Source organism: Phyllobates terribilis, unplaced genomic scaffold, assembly GCF_046119375.1.
Source record: "Phyllobates terribilis strain yellow unplaced genomic scaffold, ASM4611937v1 Scaffold_180__1_contigs__length_3869351, whole genome shotgun sequence".
NCBI lineage: Eukaryota > Metazoa > Chordata > Amphibia > Anura > Dendrobatidae > Phyllobates > Phyllobates terribilis.
In genome coordinates this window covers 920711-938770 of record NW_027362940.1, presented here as the reverse complement: position 1 = coordinate 938770, position 18060 = coordinate 920711, and positions in this window count along the sequence as shown.

The following is an 18060-nucleotide window of genomic DNA, read 5'->3' as shown; positions in this document are numbered from 1 at the left end:
AGGCCATACCCCTCCTGTTGGGGGTTATACTATCACGCTGCACAATCCTACCACCGGCCTCAGCGGTCTGCCCTGCAGCAGCAGCTCCTTAGCTGTACTCAACGGGTGGCGTAGTCGTCCAACATCTACCGCTAATACAGCGCCACTTAGTCTGACTCCCTGGGCACGGACCGGATCACCGCCACGAGACTACAACCCTCAAGAGATCCGGCTCCGGGTAAGCTCCCGCGTGCGCAATGCAGCGCGACACAGGCCCAGGGGCACGTCAACTTTTGGCGTAGTCGGCAGGATTTCGTGCCCGCAACCACCGGGTACCGCGTGCCTGGAAAAGACTGTTCAAACTTACCTGTGGTGAAGATTCCCGCCATCCGGCGCCATCTTCCGCTTCCTTCCCGCCATCGGTGGAGTTTTCTCGCCATCCGGCGCCATCTTCAGCCTTCTTCCCGCCATACGTGGAGTTTTCCCGCCATTGGACGCCATCTTGAGGACGCCGCGCGGGAAGAAGAGGGGCGTGGACTCCGAAAGCGCGCGAGAACTGAAGCCCCGCCTCACGTCCGGACGTTGCGTAAGGTCCTGGAAGGAGCCCAGCAGACGCCGACGTCACAGGAGCGCGACGGAAGGTCCTCAACCCTGACGATCCACTGCGGAGCCGCGGCCTACGGAAGAGGATCATCGCAAGGTAGGCCACGGTCCACTAGTGGGGAGAAGGATGCCGGATACGGAGGAGAGCTTCACCGCTTCAACCCCCACCAGCGCCACCGCTGTTGCGGTCATGCCTTTCACCATGTCCTATATCCCGGGGGCAGCCTGGCTACCCCAGTACTCAGGGGAGTCACATACCCTGCATGACTTTAGAGAAAAGCTGGATAGCCTCTTCCAGGTGTACCCCCTCACAGAGGAGCAAAAAGTAAGCATCCTGGTGGCCCAATTAACCGGGGCAGCCCAAAGGGAGGTAAAGTCCTGGCCACCTGGGAGGAGGACTGTCGCAGAGATACTAACCCAGCTAACCGAGGAGGAGCTGCAGTACTACCAATACGAGGAAAGCCAAGAGGACCCGGACGGGTCTGAGGACTACCCTCAGGAGGGAGCACAAAGAGGACATAGCTACTGAAGGGAAGTAGCGTGAATAAAGAGCTGTAAATAGTTACCCGTAAGGGTACAAGGACTGCTGCTAATTAAAATATGGTCCCCGTTGGGATTAGTGAATTGTTCCCCATGTGCCCCTATCTTAAACCAGGCTGAGGACTGTGAGCAGCCATTCCTTATCCCCACTGGCCGAGGACTGAGAGCGGCCATATCCTGTAAATAATTATGTGTTTCTAGTTATTTTTGGGAGTCCTTGGATGGATTTACCGGGAATCCTTGTACAATTGGTTGGAGCATAACCCAGGAATGGACTAAAAGACTGTTAAGGACTCGGGGCAGGACAGACCCCTACCTGGTTACGTCTCCCTGTTTTGGTGAAATGGACACCTTTGTTTTTTTCAAAGACTGCACCCGGTTGCGGACACGCCGTAACCATCTTTATGTGTTTTTCTTATTGTATTATTATTGTTTATACCTTGTTATGTTTTTCTAAAAATATGTTTAGTCCCGGAGTACTAAATTTCACTAGGGGGGAATGTGGCACCCCAGGGGTCTGGTTTCCACAGTAACAGCAATGTTATGTCTGAGAGCAGGGGGGAGGTCTCTTGGTCAGGAATCCTATGCATGCCACACCTCCTGCCCAGTCCTGGGAGGGGAAGAACTTCCCCTATATAAACCTGGGGCTGAGGCAGGGTTAGAGAGTTCAGAGGGAGAGTTCAGCCAGGAGGGCTGACAGGGAGCTGTGGCTCCGGCTGGGCCCAGCTCCTGGGCCATGCCAGAAGTAGAGACAGAGAAGAGAAGCAGCTATGGGAAGAAACAACAGGAGCTCTATGGGAGCAGTGTTACAAGGAGTCAGGGGCTGGCAGCTGCAGAGCTCGCCCTGACTGAGAAGATTTCTTACCGGACCCGGAGTCTGAGGCTGTGGGGACTAACTCCTACCCAGCAGCAGAATCCGTCAGGCAGGGGATTCCAGGTCCTCTGGCCAAGAAACCCGAAGGCACGGTCACACGCATGGGACCAGCACCGCCGTCGTGGAGCGGAAGCTACTAGAAGGCCCCGAGTCACCGGCCATACGGGTGAGCACCACACGGTACACTCAGGGACGTGGGCTACTTATACCCGCCTCTAGCAAGGTAGCCAGAAGAGTATCGTTAGTTTGGGAGGCCTACAACTCCGCCTGGCCAGGGGAGATCCCATCTGCTCAAGGACTGACCAGGCCCCAATCGCTAGCCAGTACTCCGGGAGGGTCTATCGTTGTCACCAGTAAAGACCCTGAACTACACCGTACCGTCTCCGAGTGGTTCCTGCTACCCCCATCATCCACGTCGGCTGCCCTGAGGCCATACCCCTCCCGTTGGGGGTTATACTATCACGCTGCACAATCCTACCACCGGCCTCAGCGGTCTGCCCTGCAGCAGCAGCTCCTTAGCTGTACTCAACGGGTGGCGTAGTCGTCCAACATCTACCGCTAATACAGCGCCACTTAGTCTGACTCCCTGGGCACGGACCGGATCACCGCCACGAGACTACAACCCTCAAGAGATCCGGCTCCGGGTAAGCTCCCGCGTGCGCAACGCAGCGCGACACAGGCCCAGGGGCGCGTCACTACACCCCCCCAGCATCTTAGTGCACGCTGCCTTAGATCTTATCTTTATGGCACAAGGTAATGGAAATCTTTGACAATGATGATATCTTTTATAATGTAACCTCTGAATCTATTGTCTATTATTACCTTTTCTTGTTACATGTTATACCTACTATTGTCACTGACTTACCTTATAAGGTTATTACCTTGAAAGCCACATGTTATACCTACCTTTGCTATCAATGCTCCTTATGTGAAGGTACCTTTTGATACGATCTATGCTGGGTTTTTTACCATTATATTACCTGGCCGGCAGCTTACACTCACATTTGTGATACAATCTATGCTGGTTTAGGGATGTTAGTCTCCTTGCAGGATCTTTACCATCTCATCCTGCCTCTATGGCTGTCCTCTCCTATCCCCAACCCCTCCCTTCCTTTCCTTATTTATTGTCTTTGTATAACTTTAAATATCATTCAATAAAATTTATATTTTAGGATACAAAATCCCTTTTATGTCATTTTGGGTCTACCAACAGGCGGATTGAGATACAAATAGGGGAGATTCTCCCCCTATATTTAACCTCTTCTTCCCAAAATAGATTACACGTAGGGTTGCCTTGACAGCCTTGGGTCTGCTGAACACGCCAGTGCTTGTTATGACAGTACTCCTTTGAACACCAGCCGATGGAGAGTAGGAGACTGTGATTTTTGATATATAAAGAACCAGGGCTGTCATCAGGAATTTCAGCACCCCATTCTGGCAAAATTTTCGAGCCCCCTTGAAACTCCACCCCAGCTCCGCCTCCATCTCTTGAATCTTCCACACTCCCACCACCCAATCTTGGAAAAACTCCACTTCTGCACCACGTCCTTACCAATCACACATTAACAGTTCCCATCAAACACTATATCACATACATAGCCAGCAGCTTTTGTTTTGGCCAAAAGATTTTTTAAGCCTGCCACCACGACAAGGTAGACTCCTTTGGCAGGGCCCTACTCTACTCTAACCTATTAAACATTTCTTAAAATATCCAATACTCTGTTTAGTGATATTTTTCTTTATTTTTCTTTAAGGGAATGTGTCACATACATTTTTAAACTAATTGAAATCAGATTGTGATCATTTTTTTATAATCTGTATTTCTGATTGCAGATTATTGTATTCTGTTTTCTGTACATTTATGGAAGCTGCTCTCTTGCCTATTTGGAGATATGGACATTAGACATTATAGGGGACTCTATGTATTTCCTTGGGACAGTTTTCTTTACATGTTCTTATATTTGGTGACATGCAGATGTCATTGTGCAGGAAAGGGGAAGAGGTGAGCTGTGACACTACCTAATGTGAATGGTGGATTCTGGTATCTCTCATTGTAATCCTGCTTGTTATAATAATGAGGTGACTGATGAAAAGGGATCTCTTCTGGATGTGTCAGTCTATTAGAAAAGCAGTTTCTGAATATTTATTATTTTGTGATATAAGGGGTGACAAACTTTAAAGTAAATTCTTCCAAAACTTTAAGCTATGATTAAAAGGATTGGCCATTTTCTGGTTATTGTTGACCAATGTGTTTGAGAGGATGATAAGGCACTTACTAATATGGCCTTTCTTGAATTTTGACACTAAATATGAGATATGGGAAATAGAAATATAGTCTATGTTGAATTTTGTCACTAAGTGCCTTTTATTCCTCTCACAAACACATTGGTTAACAATAACCAGAGAGTGGTCAATGCCCTTAACATAGAAGCTTCGTAACACATTCCCACTAAACATTTCGCTCTTTTTCATAAGAGTCATTTAGTTAAATCCTTTGGTCAATTATGTAAAGTGCAAATTATAATGTAACAAAACAAAGACATAACAAAACAATGACAACATGTATAACCAATTAATACAATGAAAATAAGGTCATTTTGTGAGGTCAGGAAAATGCAATATAAAAACAACAAACAGTATTGCACACGATCTAAGGAACTGAACCATAATAATAAAGACGTATTTCCATAAATCTAAGAACAACAGACAATAGTGCGCTCTATCCTTAGAACTGAGCCCTAATAATAAATGGGTATTCCCATCTGGGGTACCGATTAGTGTTGAGCCACCCCCGTAGTGTTCGAGTTCGGTTCGGTTCGTCGAACACCCGTGTGTTCGCCGAACTGTTCGTCGAACTGTTCGTCGAACACCTTCGAACACCGTTAAAACCAATGGCAGGCAAACAAAAACACATAGAAACACATAGAAAACACCTTCAAAGGTGTCCAAAAGCTGACAAACTGCTCAGAAGACATAACTAACACATGGAAAAGTGACAAGTACATATAGTCATGCGAAAAGAAAAGAGGTGGAGGAGTAAAATGAGGGGGAGACACAGATATAGGCATGTCATGCCCTTCTAAAATCCAAAAAGTGAGAAGCCGACACGTTCAGTCCGCTCCTGCCCGTGCCACCTCCGTGTCGCCGGGTTTGTGCCAGAGCCGCGGTGAACCCTGACGGCCAGCCCCCCTCTCCTAATACTGGTGCCTGTCCGCTGGTGGGTCGAGCGAGCCCCCCTGTGGTGGAGGCAGCTCTAAGCTTTTTAATTTAAATTGTCTCTCTAATTTGAATGAATACACTTTAAATCCATTTACAAGGATCTATTGGAGGGCAAGTCTCATGCCAGCAGCCGCGTAATTCCAGCTCCAGTAGCGTCCACTAAAGCTGCTGCAGTTAAAAAGCTTTTATAAGGATCGAGCTCGGCTGTCCACCGCAAGGCATCCTACTGCCAGTCCCAGCCCCTATGCCTTGGGGTGCCTCCTGATGCTCTTCACTGAGTATCCCGTGGTCCCGAAGCATTTCCTTTGAAAAAATTAAGTGTCCAATCTACAGGTGGTGTAGCTTGCTTAACAGCCGGGATAATCCGCTGACTAGCAGACACTGCTACTAGGCACAAAGTATTTCCTGGGCTAGATGCAGTTAAAAATTTGTAATTAGATACTCTCGTTGGATGCTGAGAAAGCATTCCATAGAGTCTCCTGGCACGCCATATATAAGTCTCTTAAAAAGCTTGGGGTAGGGGTCTAGGGGACCCTTTTATAGCCAAAATCACGGCCCTGTATCACAATACGTCACCTAGGCTGAAGATAAATGGAACTGTAGCACCCTGAGGGCTCGGTTGCTACAGAGGTATTGCACCTCACCCAGAGGTGTGATATCTCACTCTCAGGTAAGGATGGAGTGTGGATCAGGACCCCGACACCTGCATGCATTACACCACATTGCCGTGGGGCAGGGCGACCAATATGCCCCTGAGATGGGCACGACAGTCACTGACCCTGGCTGGAGTGGGGGGAGGGAACACTGAGGAAGGGGAACCCTGTAGTGCAGGAGCAGGGAGGAAGCAGTTCCTGGGTGCATTGAGAAGGGAGTATAAAAGGTGGGCACCATATTAGTTCAGTGCAGAGAAGTCTGAGCAGAACTGACAGGGAGCAGGAGCTCTGCATGAGCTCTGCTCCGGAGGCGGGCCTAGTAACACAGGCCCAGGCCTGGAAGAGGGAGAAGGAAGGAAGAGGAGCGGAGAAGGCTCCAGGAACGAGGAACGAAGGGATCCCAGGGTTGCGGACGGGCGAGTCGCCACCGCACGCCCGAATCCACCTGCGTAGAGGGGTCAGGCCAAAGGGGGAGACCGGTCCCTGAAACTAGTGGAGGCGGGAAACGACCCTCAGCTAGAAACCGGAGGCTGTGACATTTTATGTGGCGCAGCCCCTCGCTACACCCGCTAGGAAGACACCACAAAGGGTCAGGGAAACTGGTGCCAAGTTTACCAAGAGGAGGCCCGAGGCAGCCGGACAGAAGCGTTGGTAAGAAAGGCCAGACAAAGGACACACAAAGGGGGTCCTGTGAAGCGCTCCAAAGTTATCTGGGAGTTGTCTGAGCCCCTCACCTGGTGAGCACAGTACGACGTGGGCAGCCGTTACCTGCAGACGTGGTCTGGATAATAAGAACTGTGAGTAAAGGCCCTGGACTGCATCACTGACTCCGTGTCGTTACTGCTGCTGCCCTGCACCATCACCCCCATCCTCCGCATACATTGCCCTGAGGCTATACTCCTCCCGTGGGGAGTTATGCTACGCTCTGCTGCACCCACAACACCAGCCTCAGCGGTCTGCCCTGCAGCGGCGGTTCACTCTGACCGCAATCCACGCGTGGCGTAGTCGGACATTTAAACATCAAAACCACATAAATAGTTCCGCCACTGGTTTGACCACCCTGAGCCACGGAACCGGGTCGCCGCCACGAAGACTACAACCACCAGCATCAACCAAAAAGGGTCCGGCTCCGGGTGTCCCAAGGCCCAGGGGGTGCGTCAGAACATTTTCATCACCTTTCACAATCACCAATGGGACAAGGCAGGGATGTCCTCTGTCCCCTCTCTTATACATCCTAGTGACGGAGCACCTGCTCTCATCAATTCGCCATAACCCCAATATTAGGTGGATTGAGGTGGGAGGCACCGAGTACAAGTGCTCTCTATTTGCTGATGATGTCCTAGTATATATCACTCAATCACATATATCCATCCATGCTGTTATGGCTGAAATAGATCACTTTGTTACATGGTCAAATTTTAAAATCAATGCAGCGAAGTCTGAGGCCCTCGATGTCTCCCTCCCCAAATCCATATAGGATTCCATCCAGTCCAACTTTCCCTTTGCCTGGCCCTCACAGGGTATCAAATACTTAGGAATTCCTATTCATAGAGACCTCTCCCATCTATGTTATCTTAATTTTGGGCCCTTTATTGAACAACTCCATACAGACCACGGTTGGCAAGTTAGAACTGTAAGATTCACTACGTGAACCACTGGTGTTTTGTGGAAAAGCACATGTACACTGTGTTCCAAATTATTATGCAAAAAGTGTTTAGGAGTGATAAGGGAAGAATTTGTTTGTTTGTCAGTTAAACTCATTGATGGTGATGTGTGTCAGGGCTCTTTATATCACTGTAAGCAATTGCAGACACCTGTGCTAATTAGTTTGGCAGGTGTGTCCAATGAAAGGCAAGACTACTTAAGAAGGCTGTCTCACATTATTAAGCAGCCTACATTTTCTGCCAAAATGGGAAAGAAAAAGGATGTGTCGGCTGCTGAGAAGCAACAAATTGTGGAGTGTTTAGGTCAAGGCATGACTACAATCAACATTGTGCGATGATCAGGATGAAGTGTCTTGGCAATCAAGAAGTATGTAGCTGATTCACAGTACACACGTGTGCGTGCTGATAAGGGCAAATTGAGGACTCTTTCCTACAGGCAATTACGTCAGGTTAAAAGAGCAGCGGCAAAAAAGCCTTGTCATAGCAGCAGACAAGTTTTTGAAGCTGCTGGTGCCTCCAACGTCCCCCGAACAACAAGATGCAGGGTCCTTCAGAGGTTTGCAGCTGTGCATACGCCATCCTGTCGACCTCCTCTATCCACTTCACACAAGCAGAAACGGCTCCAGTGGGCCAAACATTACATAAAGACTGATTTCAAAACTGTTTTGTTCACGGATGAGTGCCGTGCAGCGCTCGATGGTCCAGATGGATGGAGTGGAGGATGGCTGGTTGATGGACACCCCACGCAAACACGGCTACAGCGCCAACAAGGAGTAGGTGGAGTAATGTTTTGGGCTGGAATCATGGGGAGAGAGATTGTCGGCCCCTTTAGGATCCCTGAAGGCGCTAAAGATGAACTCCATAATGTATGTGGATTTTCTCAAACAGCACTTCCTGCCATGGTTCAAGAAGAAGAACCGTGTATTTCACAGCAAGATCATTTTTTTGCATGATAATGCACCATCTCATGCTGCACATAAAACATCTGCATCTCTGGCTGATATGGGCATAAAAGGGGACAAACTTATGGTGTGACCCCCATGCTCCCCTGACCTCTACCCCATTCAGAACCTCTGGAGCATCATCAAAAGGAGTGTCTATGATGGCGGAAGGCAGTTCACATCTAAGCAACACCTCTGGGAGGGTATTCTGTCCTCATGCAAAACAATTGAAGCAGAAACCATCCAAAACATGACAAATTCAATGGACGAGAGAGTTCAGAAGCTCCTTTCGAACAAGGGGTCCTATGTGAAAATGTAACATCACCTAGAATAAAGTTTTGAGTTGAAAACTGTTTGATTTCAGTTTCTAATAACCTGCTAATGCTTATAATTTCAAAAATGACCATTTTTTTGGTCTTTATTAAAATGAAAAGGTTGATCGAAAAGTTTGGGGGATCTAAGAGTGTGGCAACCCAGTAGTCATGATTACTTCGAATTCTGACAATATGAGGGTCATGTTGCAGGTAGTGCAGCAAGAAGGCACTTATGTGTCTTGCGCATCTCGGAGCCCCAAAATTATTTTCCGGGCTAGATGCAGCTAAAAATTATTATTAATTTTAAATCTGGTGGAGCTTAGTATAGATGGCCTAATAGGATCAGTGCTGCACACTGCTACAAAGCCCAAATTATTTTCCAGCAAAGATACAGATAAACATGATTAGTAATTTTAAATCTGGTGGAGCTTATTATAGATGGCCTAATAGAATCAGTGCTGCACACTGCTACAAAGCCCAAATTATTTTCCAGCCAAGATACAGATAAACATGATTAGTAATTTGAAAGCTTAAAACGGTTGGTAGGGTGATTTTAACCAATCATCAAGCTTTTACTCTCCCCAGGATGACACAGGGGTAGAAAAGTCGTTTCGGATCCATGATTTGTTCATCTTTATGAACGTGAGTCTGTCTACATTATCAGTGGAGAGCCGCGTGCGCTTATCTGTCAGCACACCACCAGCAGCGCTGAACACACGTTCAGACAGAACGCTGGCGGCGGGGCATGACAAGATCTCCAAGGTGTAAGTGGCTAGCTCCGGCCATTTATCCAGATTGGAAGCCCAAAAAGAGCAAGGGTCCAGTGACACAGTCATGGCTTCAATGTTTACTTGGAGATACTCCTGTACCATCGTCTCTAGGCGTTGACTATGTGTCAGACTTCTTGTCTCCTGTGGCCTTGCGAAGGATGGGCTAAAAAAGTGGTGAAATGATTCCGCAAAATTGATGTTACCAGCAGATACTGTGGTTCTGTTACGGTTTGAGTGCTGAACACTTGACGGTCCCACGGTTGGCAAGTTGGAACTGTGAGATTCACTACGTGCACCACTGGTGTTTTGTGGAAAAGCACATGTAAGATTCTGCAACAGTCTCTGCTGATACTCCTGCATGCGTGCATCCCTTTCTATGGCAGGAATAATTTCGGCAAATTTACTTTTGTACCGGGGATCTAACAGTGTGGCAACCCAGTAGTCAGGATTATTTCTAATTCTCACAATTCGAGGGTCATGTTGCAGGTAGTGCAGCAAGAAGGCACTCATGTGTGTTGCGCATCCAGGAGCACCAAGTCCCTGTTGTGTTGGTGGCGAGGTAACAATCATGCTTCCTTCCTCTGTCCTCTCCCCCCAACCTCGCACAACAGAAATGTGATCAAGGTCTCCCTCATCTGATGAGTCTTCCATCAGTTCATCCTCCACTTCTTCCTGGGCTCCTGCACCTTCCTCACTAGTTTGGCTGCTACCATGCGCCCTGGTAAAACCATCTCCCCCACCCTCACATGCCTGCCGCCTTGGTGCTGCCGACCGTCTGGACCTTGCAGATGTTAGTCCTTCCGCATACAACTCCTCCTCCTCTACTTCCTCCACCTCCTCTTGTGCCACCACCTGACTCCGAATTCTGTTTAACATGTGCTCCAGCATGTAAATCACCGGAATAGTCATGCTGATAATGGCATCGTCAGCACTAAACATCTTCGTCGCCATTTCAAAACTGTGCAGAAGGGTGCATAGGTCCCTGATCTGAGACCACTCCTCCAGCGTGATTTGCCCCACCTCTGGATCTCGTTGGCCCAGGCTATACGTCAGAACGTATTGCACCAGGGCTTGTCGGTGCTGCCACAGTCGCTGCAACATGTGCAGAGTTGAATTCCACCGGGTAGGCACATCGCATTTTAGCCGGTGAAGTGGCAGGCCCAACGACTTCTGTAGAGATGTAAGTCGCTGAGCTGCGGGATGCGAACGGCGGAAGTGAGCACACAGCGACCGTGCCCTCTGCAGAAGGCCATCTAGTCTGGGATAGTGGGCTAAAAATTGCTGGACAACCAGGTTCATGTCACACACAGAGTTTCTCAAAGAAGCGGTGATGTTGTGTGCGACATGCTGGTGGAGCGCAGGCACACCTTTCTTTGAGAAGTAGTGCCGACTGGGCATCTGGTACTGGGGCACTGCGACGGACATAAGGTCTCGAAAATCCTCTGTGTCCACCAGGCGGAAAGGCAGCATTTCTGTAGCCAAGAGCTTGCAGATGGTGAAATTCAACCTCTTAGCTTTCTCATGGCTAGGAGGAAATGGTCTTTTACTTGTCCACATCTGAGGGACCGAGGGCTGGCTATTGTGCTTAGACGGGGTTGATAAGGGTGTCCCCGGCAAACTGCCGGTCTGTGAGGAAGATGCAGGCGGACATGTTAGGTTGCCTTGGTCCAAAGGTGGTGCTATCGATGTCGGACAGCGCTCAACACCAGCTGGTGTTACCACCTCCAAAGAAAATGATGACCTGCCAATCACGCTGGCTGTTGCGGGTAAAGAGGTGGCAGGTCTGCGCCCCAAAACAGGTGTGACTGCTGTCCCCCCAGTCACAGAGGATGAAGAGGCCGCGGATGCACAAGATATGGCAGACGGTGGTTGGCCCGGCCGGCTAGGCCGCATTGTAGCACACTGAGCTTCCCACTGCAACTTATGCTTCATGTCCATGTGCCGGTTCATGCATGAAGTACTCAAACTATGTATTTTTTGGCCTCTACTTAGCTTTTGCTGACAAATGTTACAGATAACACGAGTTGGGTCATCTTTATCGATCTGAAAAAATGCCCAGGCTATGCAAGGCTTAGCACCCATGCGACCTGAAGAGCCACGACTTGTGGTGAGAGGCAGAGTTGTGTTTGAGGATGCAGTTGTTGACGTGCTTCCAGTACTACGTCTCTGTCCAGGAAGGCGCAACCTGACCTCGTCGTCACTAGCATCTTCCTCCACCTCCTCTGCTGACCTCATCTCTTGGCTGACTGTGGGTTGACAGTAAGTGGGATCTCCAACCTCATCATCATCACCCTGTGCGTTATCACACCCGTCGTCCTCAGAGCCAACCTGTTCCTGCCCTGACAAAAAACTAAAGTTGTCGCTCCAATCAGGTATTTGAGTCTCATCATCGTCTTCCTCATTGTCTCCACCAACAGGAGTTACAGTTTGGGAATGAGGGTCTACATTATGGTCAGAACCTTCTGCGTCTGGTCCTGGATCCGACTCATAAAGATTCTGGGCATCAGTGCAGATCATTTCCTCGTCTGGATTCACAGAAGCGCTGGAGTCGACCTCTGATTCCCAGGCTATAGTATGAGTAAACAGCTCTGCAGACTCAACCATCTGTTCTACCTCATACTCAGACGGGCAGCTGGAGATTTGGGAGCTGTGAGGAAGCAAGTGCGATTGGGGTGACACCTTTGAGGACTGGAGTATTTGTGATGTTGAAGTTGATGTGGAGGAGAGCCCACTTAAAGGAGCACTTGATATCCGTTGAAGCACCTGCTGTTTTTGTGCCTCATCTGGAATTTGTAGCGATTGGCGTGGCCGTAAGAAAGGGATCTTATTAGGCCAAAACTATTGGCTGGGTTAGATGCAGAAAAAAATTATATTCAATTTGCAACCTGATGGAGGTCAGAATAGATGGACTAATAGAACAAGTCCCACACACAGCTAGAAGCCCAAATATTTTTTCAGAGGTAGATGCAGAAAAAAATTGTATTCAGTTTGCAACCTGATGGAGGTCAGTATAGATGGACTAATAGAACAAGTCCTACACACAGCTAGAAGCCCAAATATTTTTTCAGAGGTAGATGCAGAAAAAAAATATATTCAGTTTGCAACCTGATGGAGGTCTGTATAGATGGACTAATAGAGAAAGTCCCACACACTGCTAGAAGGCCAAATATTTTTTCAGAGCTAGATGCAGACAAAAAATTATTTTAATTTGCAACCTGATGGAGGTCAGTATAGATGGACTAATAGAGAAAGTCCCACACACTGCTAGAAGGCCAAATATTTTTTCAGAGCTAGATGCAGATATAAATTATTTTTAATTTGCAACCTGATGGAGGTCAGTATAGATGGACTAATATAGAAAGTCCCACACACTGCTAGAAGGCCAAATATTTTTTCAGAGCTAGATGCAGAAAAAAATTATATTCAGTTTGCAACCTGATGGAGGTCAGTATAGATGGACTAATAGAACAAGTCCCACACACAGCTAGAAGGCCAAATATTTTTTCAGAGGTAGATGCAGATAAAAATTATTTTTAATTTGCAGCCTGATGGAGGTCAGTATAGATGGACTAATAGAGAAAGTCCCACACACTGCAAGAAGGCCAAATATTTTTTCAGAGCTAGATGCAGAAAAAAATTATATTCAGTTTGCAACCTGATGGAGGTCTGTATAGATGGATTAATAGAACAAGTCCCACACACAGCTAGAAGCCCAATATTTTTTCAGAGGTAGATGCAGAAAAAAAATATATTCAGTTTGCATCCTGGTGGAGGTCAGTATAGATGGACTAATAGAGAAAGTCCCACACACTGCTAGAAGGCCAAATATTTTTTCAGAGCTACATGCAGACAAAAAATTATTTTTAATTTGCAACCTGATGGAGGTCAGTATAGATGGACTAATAGAGAAAGTCCCACACACTGCTAGAAGGCCAAATATTTTTTCAGAGCTAGATGCAGATAAAAATTATTTTTAATTTGCAACCTGATGGAGGTCAGTATAGATGGACTAATAGAGAAAGTCCCACACACTGCTAGAAGGCCAAATATTTTTTCAGAGCTAGATGCAGAAAAAAATTATATTCAGTTTGCAACCTGATGGAGGTCAGTATAGATGGACTAATAGAACAAGTCCCACACACAGCTAGAAGCCCAAATATTTTTTCAGAGGTAGATGCAGATAAAAATTATTTTTAATTTGCAGCCTGATGGAGGTCAGTATAGATGGACTAATAGAGAAAGTCCCACACACTGCTAGAAGGCCAAATATTTGTTTCAGAGCTAGATGCAGAAAAAAATTATATTCAGTTTGCAACCTGATGGAGGTCAGTATAGATGGATTAATAGAACAAGTCCCACACACAGCTAGAAGCCCAATATTTTTTCAGAGGTAGATGCAGAAAAAAATTATATTCAGTTTGCAACCTGATGGAGGTCAGTATAGATGGACTAATAGAACAAATCCCACACACAGCTAGAAGGCCAAATATTTTTTCAGAGGTAGATGCAGATAAAAATTATTTTTAATTTGCAGCCTGATGGAGGTCAGTATAGATGGACTAATAGAGAAAGTCCCACACACTGCTAGAAGGCCAAATATTTTTTCAGAGCTAGATGCAGAAAAAAATTATATTCAGTTTGCAACCTGATGGAGGTCAGTATAGATGGACTAATAGAACAAGTCCCACACACAGCTAGAAGCCCAAATATTTTTTCAGAGGTAGATGCAGATAAAAATTATTTTTAATTTGCAGCCTGATGGAGGTCAGTATAGATGGACTAATAGAATGATACCATGCCCAAAAGATTTTACTTCACTAGGTGCAGTAAAAAAATTGGTATTCTATACACAGGTGGTATATCTTGCAGCACAGATAGGCTACTCCACTGACTAACACACTCTGCAATAGGCCAAAAAGGATTAGCTTTGCTAGATTCAGCCAAATGCTGTGAAAAAAACTTGCACAGCACTGGCACAGACCTGCCTGGCAAAAACTAATAGGAACTGATGTAACCTAGTCCTGAAAAGGACTGCAATTACAATTAGTCTTTACTCCCACAATCTATCTATTTAAGAGCACAGACCTGCCTGATAAAAGTCGTAGGAAATGCTGTAACCTAGTCCTTAAAAGGACTGCAATCACAACTATTCCCTACTCCCAAGCTATCTGTATATTTGTGCGAAAATTGGCTTGAAATTAACAAGGTATAGCGCACACAGCAACAGCGGTGCCGTCTAACACGCAGCTGCAGCAGTGAGAAAATGGTGGCGACGGGGAAAATGGCTTGGTCTTATAGGGCAAGGACATGTGACATACACTGCCAATGACACATGCCCTTGCTTGTGTGAAAAAAAGCACTTCGCTCCGTGTGTGCGCTGCTGATAGGCTGACAGATTGCACCTCCCCACTGCAAATGCGGGAAAGAGAAAAAAAAATGGAGATCTTCATTATTCCTGCAGAGATCCATCCCCTGCCCCTCCCCCCACCCCGCTGTACACTCAAACTGCGTATTAACATTAATTTTCATCATTACTGAGAAAAAATCCAGTTATGATTTTGGTGCACGAACAGTTATCGAACATAACCTCGAACAGCCGAATTTTTCTCAAATCGTTCGTGTTCGCCGACCGGCTCGAACACCTCCCAAAACAGCTCGAATTTGAGATTGGCGAACAGTTCGAGTCGAACAACGCTCATCTCTAGTACCGATAGTGCATCGCAGGGTCAGTCAGGTGCAGATCCCACAACTGAAACATTACTATCCGATCTGTTACATCTGTCTAATGCTAGGACTTTGGGTCAGTAAACCCGCAGTCAGGCTAGGACACTCATCCATAATACAGGGGAACATACATGGCATAAATACACTAATGTAAAACTGGCTGCAATGTAGAAGATGTGAAGTGCAAATTTACATGTATGGAACAGGCAGTCGTTTTACCTTCTGGTTAGCAAAATCATTAATCAGGTCTTTAATATTCAGGCGTCTGCAGAGCTCATGCTCAATTGACAGAAGGGCTCGGCTGTTCAACCGTTATTCTGTCATTGTAGGACGCAGATAGTTCTTTACCAATGAGAGATTGCTAAATGCTATCTGTACTTCTGCTACTGAAAGTGGTAGGATGCTAAAAATCCTGAGTGCAATACACACCTCTCCAAATATTCTTTGAAGCTCGAATTTGTAGATGGCGTTTAGTAAATCCAGTGGACCCATATTTTCTGTAAATGTACCTTCATAAACTTTCCGAAGATGTTGCAGCTCAGAAAGTAACGATGATGTTTAGATCCTTAGGGTATGCAGAGATCAATTCTTCAGTGGATGCCACCAGATTGTTTTTCACTAATTGTCCTCACCTTAAGAGCTGGAGCAAACAACTTGCAGACATATTCCATTGATCTGAGGCGCTGGTGAAAATGAGAAATTATAGTGTCCATTGCCACAAGAAGGCCATTAGCTTTGAAGTGCTCTTCAGGATTTGCAGCTTCATGATGCTTTGACTTTCTTTGGCACTATTGTTGAGCATTCAATAGGTTCTTTGCAATCTGGAATCTGCTACCAAACCAGCTTCAGAAAGCAGAGTGGGACACTTTTCCCTGAGTAATATCGTTTCTTCAGAGAAAGGTTTAATGTTGGCAGCTCCAACTTCCAAAAGAGACAGATCTAGATTGTAGTATTTTTTTTCTCTCCTCAAAAGTCGTAAGAACTTTTACCCAAAATGTTGCTAATATCACTGCCCTGAAAGACAAAAAATAGTCTTAGCCATCTTCAGCTTCTGAATGTGCATCATTTGTAAGTTTTCCGTAAGAAAGAACTTCATCAAAAAACTTCAAAATGCTTGGCAGCCTCAATTCTTGAGCTCCACCGGGTGTCACTTAGACCATGTAAAGGCCTTCCAACTGCATCAAGTTGGAAGACCGTTGCTAAACAGAATGTAGAGTCGGTTTAGGCTTCCAAAAAAGTCTTCATTTCAGGACAGCTTGAAACAGCATGAACACCCACAAAGTTTATAGAATGGGCAGTACAAAGACTAAAGAGAACCCTTGGAAATATCACTAGAATTTTGGCCCTTACACCTTTAATCCATGCTCATTCAGTCTTGATATAACCATGTCCTCAATTTCTTCTCGTGTCTTCTGAAAAAAAAATGTATGTCTCTCTGGAGACATACCTCAAAAGTACAACGTTCTGTTCAGTGCGTGAGACATCTGAAGTAGCATCACAAATAAAAATAAATAGCTTCTTTTCTATCTGAAAATATGGCATCCAGGACATGTTTTCTATAAATATTTATAAATGTATTTTGTATTGTCCAAGATAGATAATGAGCTGGAATTGTTTTGCTTTTCTTGACTAACCTTAAATTTTCTAGATGCTCTTTCAGTACACTGTCATATTGTGACAGGATTTCCAAAGTTCCAAGAAAATTGCCGTTATGTAGATCTCAAATTCTCTGCAATATTCCCCTGAAAGCCATGTTGCATTAACCTAATTGCAGTGTCGCATCCAAAAGTCTTTCTAGAAGAGTCACGAGCTTCTCCGCTTCCTTCGCTAAACTTCATTGCATCTCAAAGTCAACAGCATGGCCACCTAGGGCATTTTGGAGTGTTCTCCAACTCCAGTAGTGCTTCCTGTTCTGTGCAATATGTTCATGCTCTGGTAACTTGAGGTACAGGCGATGCCATTTGAAAACCAAAGGATTAAAACCTTCTTTCCGATAAAGTCTGCTCCCAGTCTTGATTCTCTGATCAACAGAAAATGCCATGCACTCTACACAATACATTGCTTTCTTACTTGGGCTCCATGTTAGCCAATCCAAGAAAAAATGTTCACGCCCATTAGATGACTTGGCATATAGGAGAAAGTCACTAAAAGAACGGTCATCAACATCCTTAGGCAGAGATTGTACTATCTGCTTCAATTCTTCGTTATTAGAAAGCCCTGAAAATACAATCTTCTCCCTTTCCTTGTCCATGATGACATCTGGCCACATTGCTGGGTTTTTCCAATCGATTTCTTCTCCTTGTAATGTTACATGAGTGCACTCCTCTGAAGAAAACGACTCTGTGTAGTAGAGGCGAGAGAGCCTTTAACCGGTTCCCGACCGCCCACTGTACATAAACGTCCGGCTTCCTGGGCTCTGTGCAGCGCGGACGTTTAAAAATGGTGGGTGGTCTCGCAGCGCTCAGGACCCCCAGGGTCCTGCAAGTGCTGCGATTCCGGTGCAGAGCGTTAGCTCTGACAGGGAACATCATCGGGACCTAATTGGATCAGGTCCCAGTGATGTTAACCCTTTGCTGTCTTCTATATGCTGCGATCTATATTGATCGCCGCATATAGGAGACAGCAGGAGGAGAGGGGGTCGTCTTACTTACCTCTCCGAAGACCTCCGATTCCTTCCAGGACCTGGGGTTGCTATGGCAGCTGGAGGTCACATGACCGCCTCCAGCTCTGCCATATATGGTGTCCTGTCTGGCTCAGCTGCAGCTGAGCCAGACAGGAG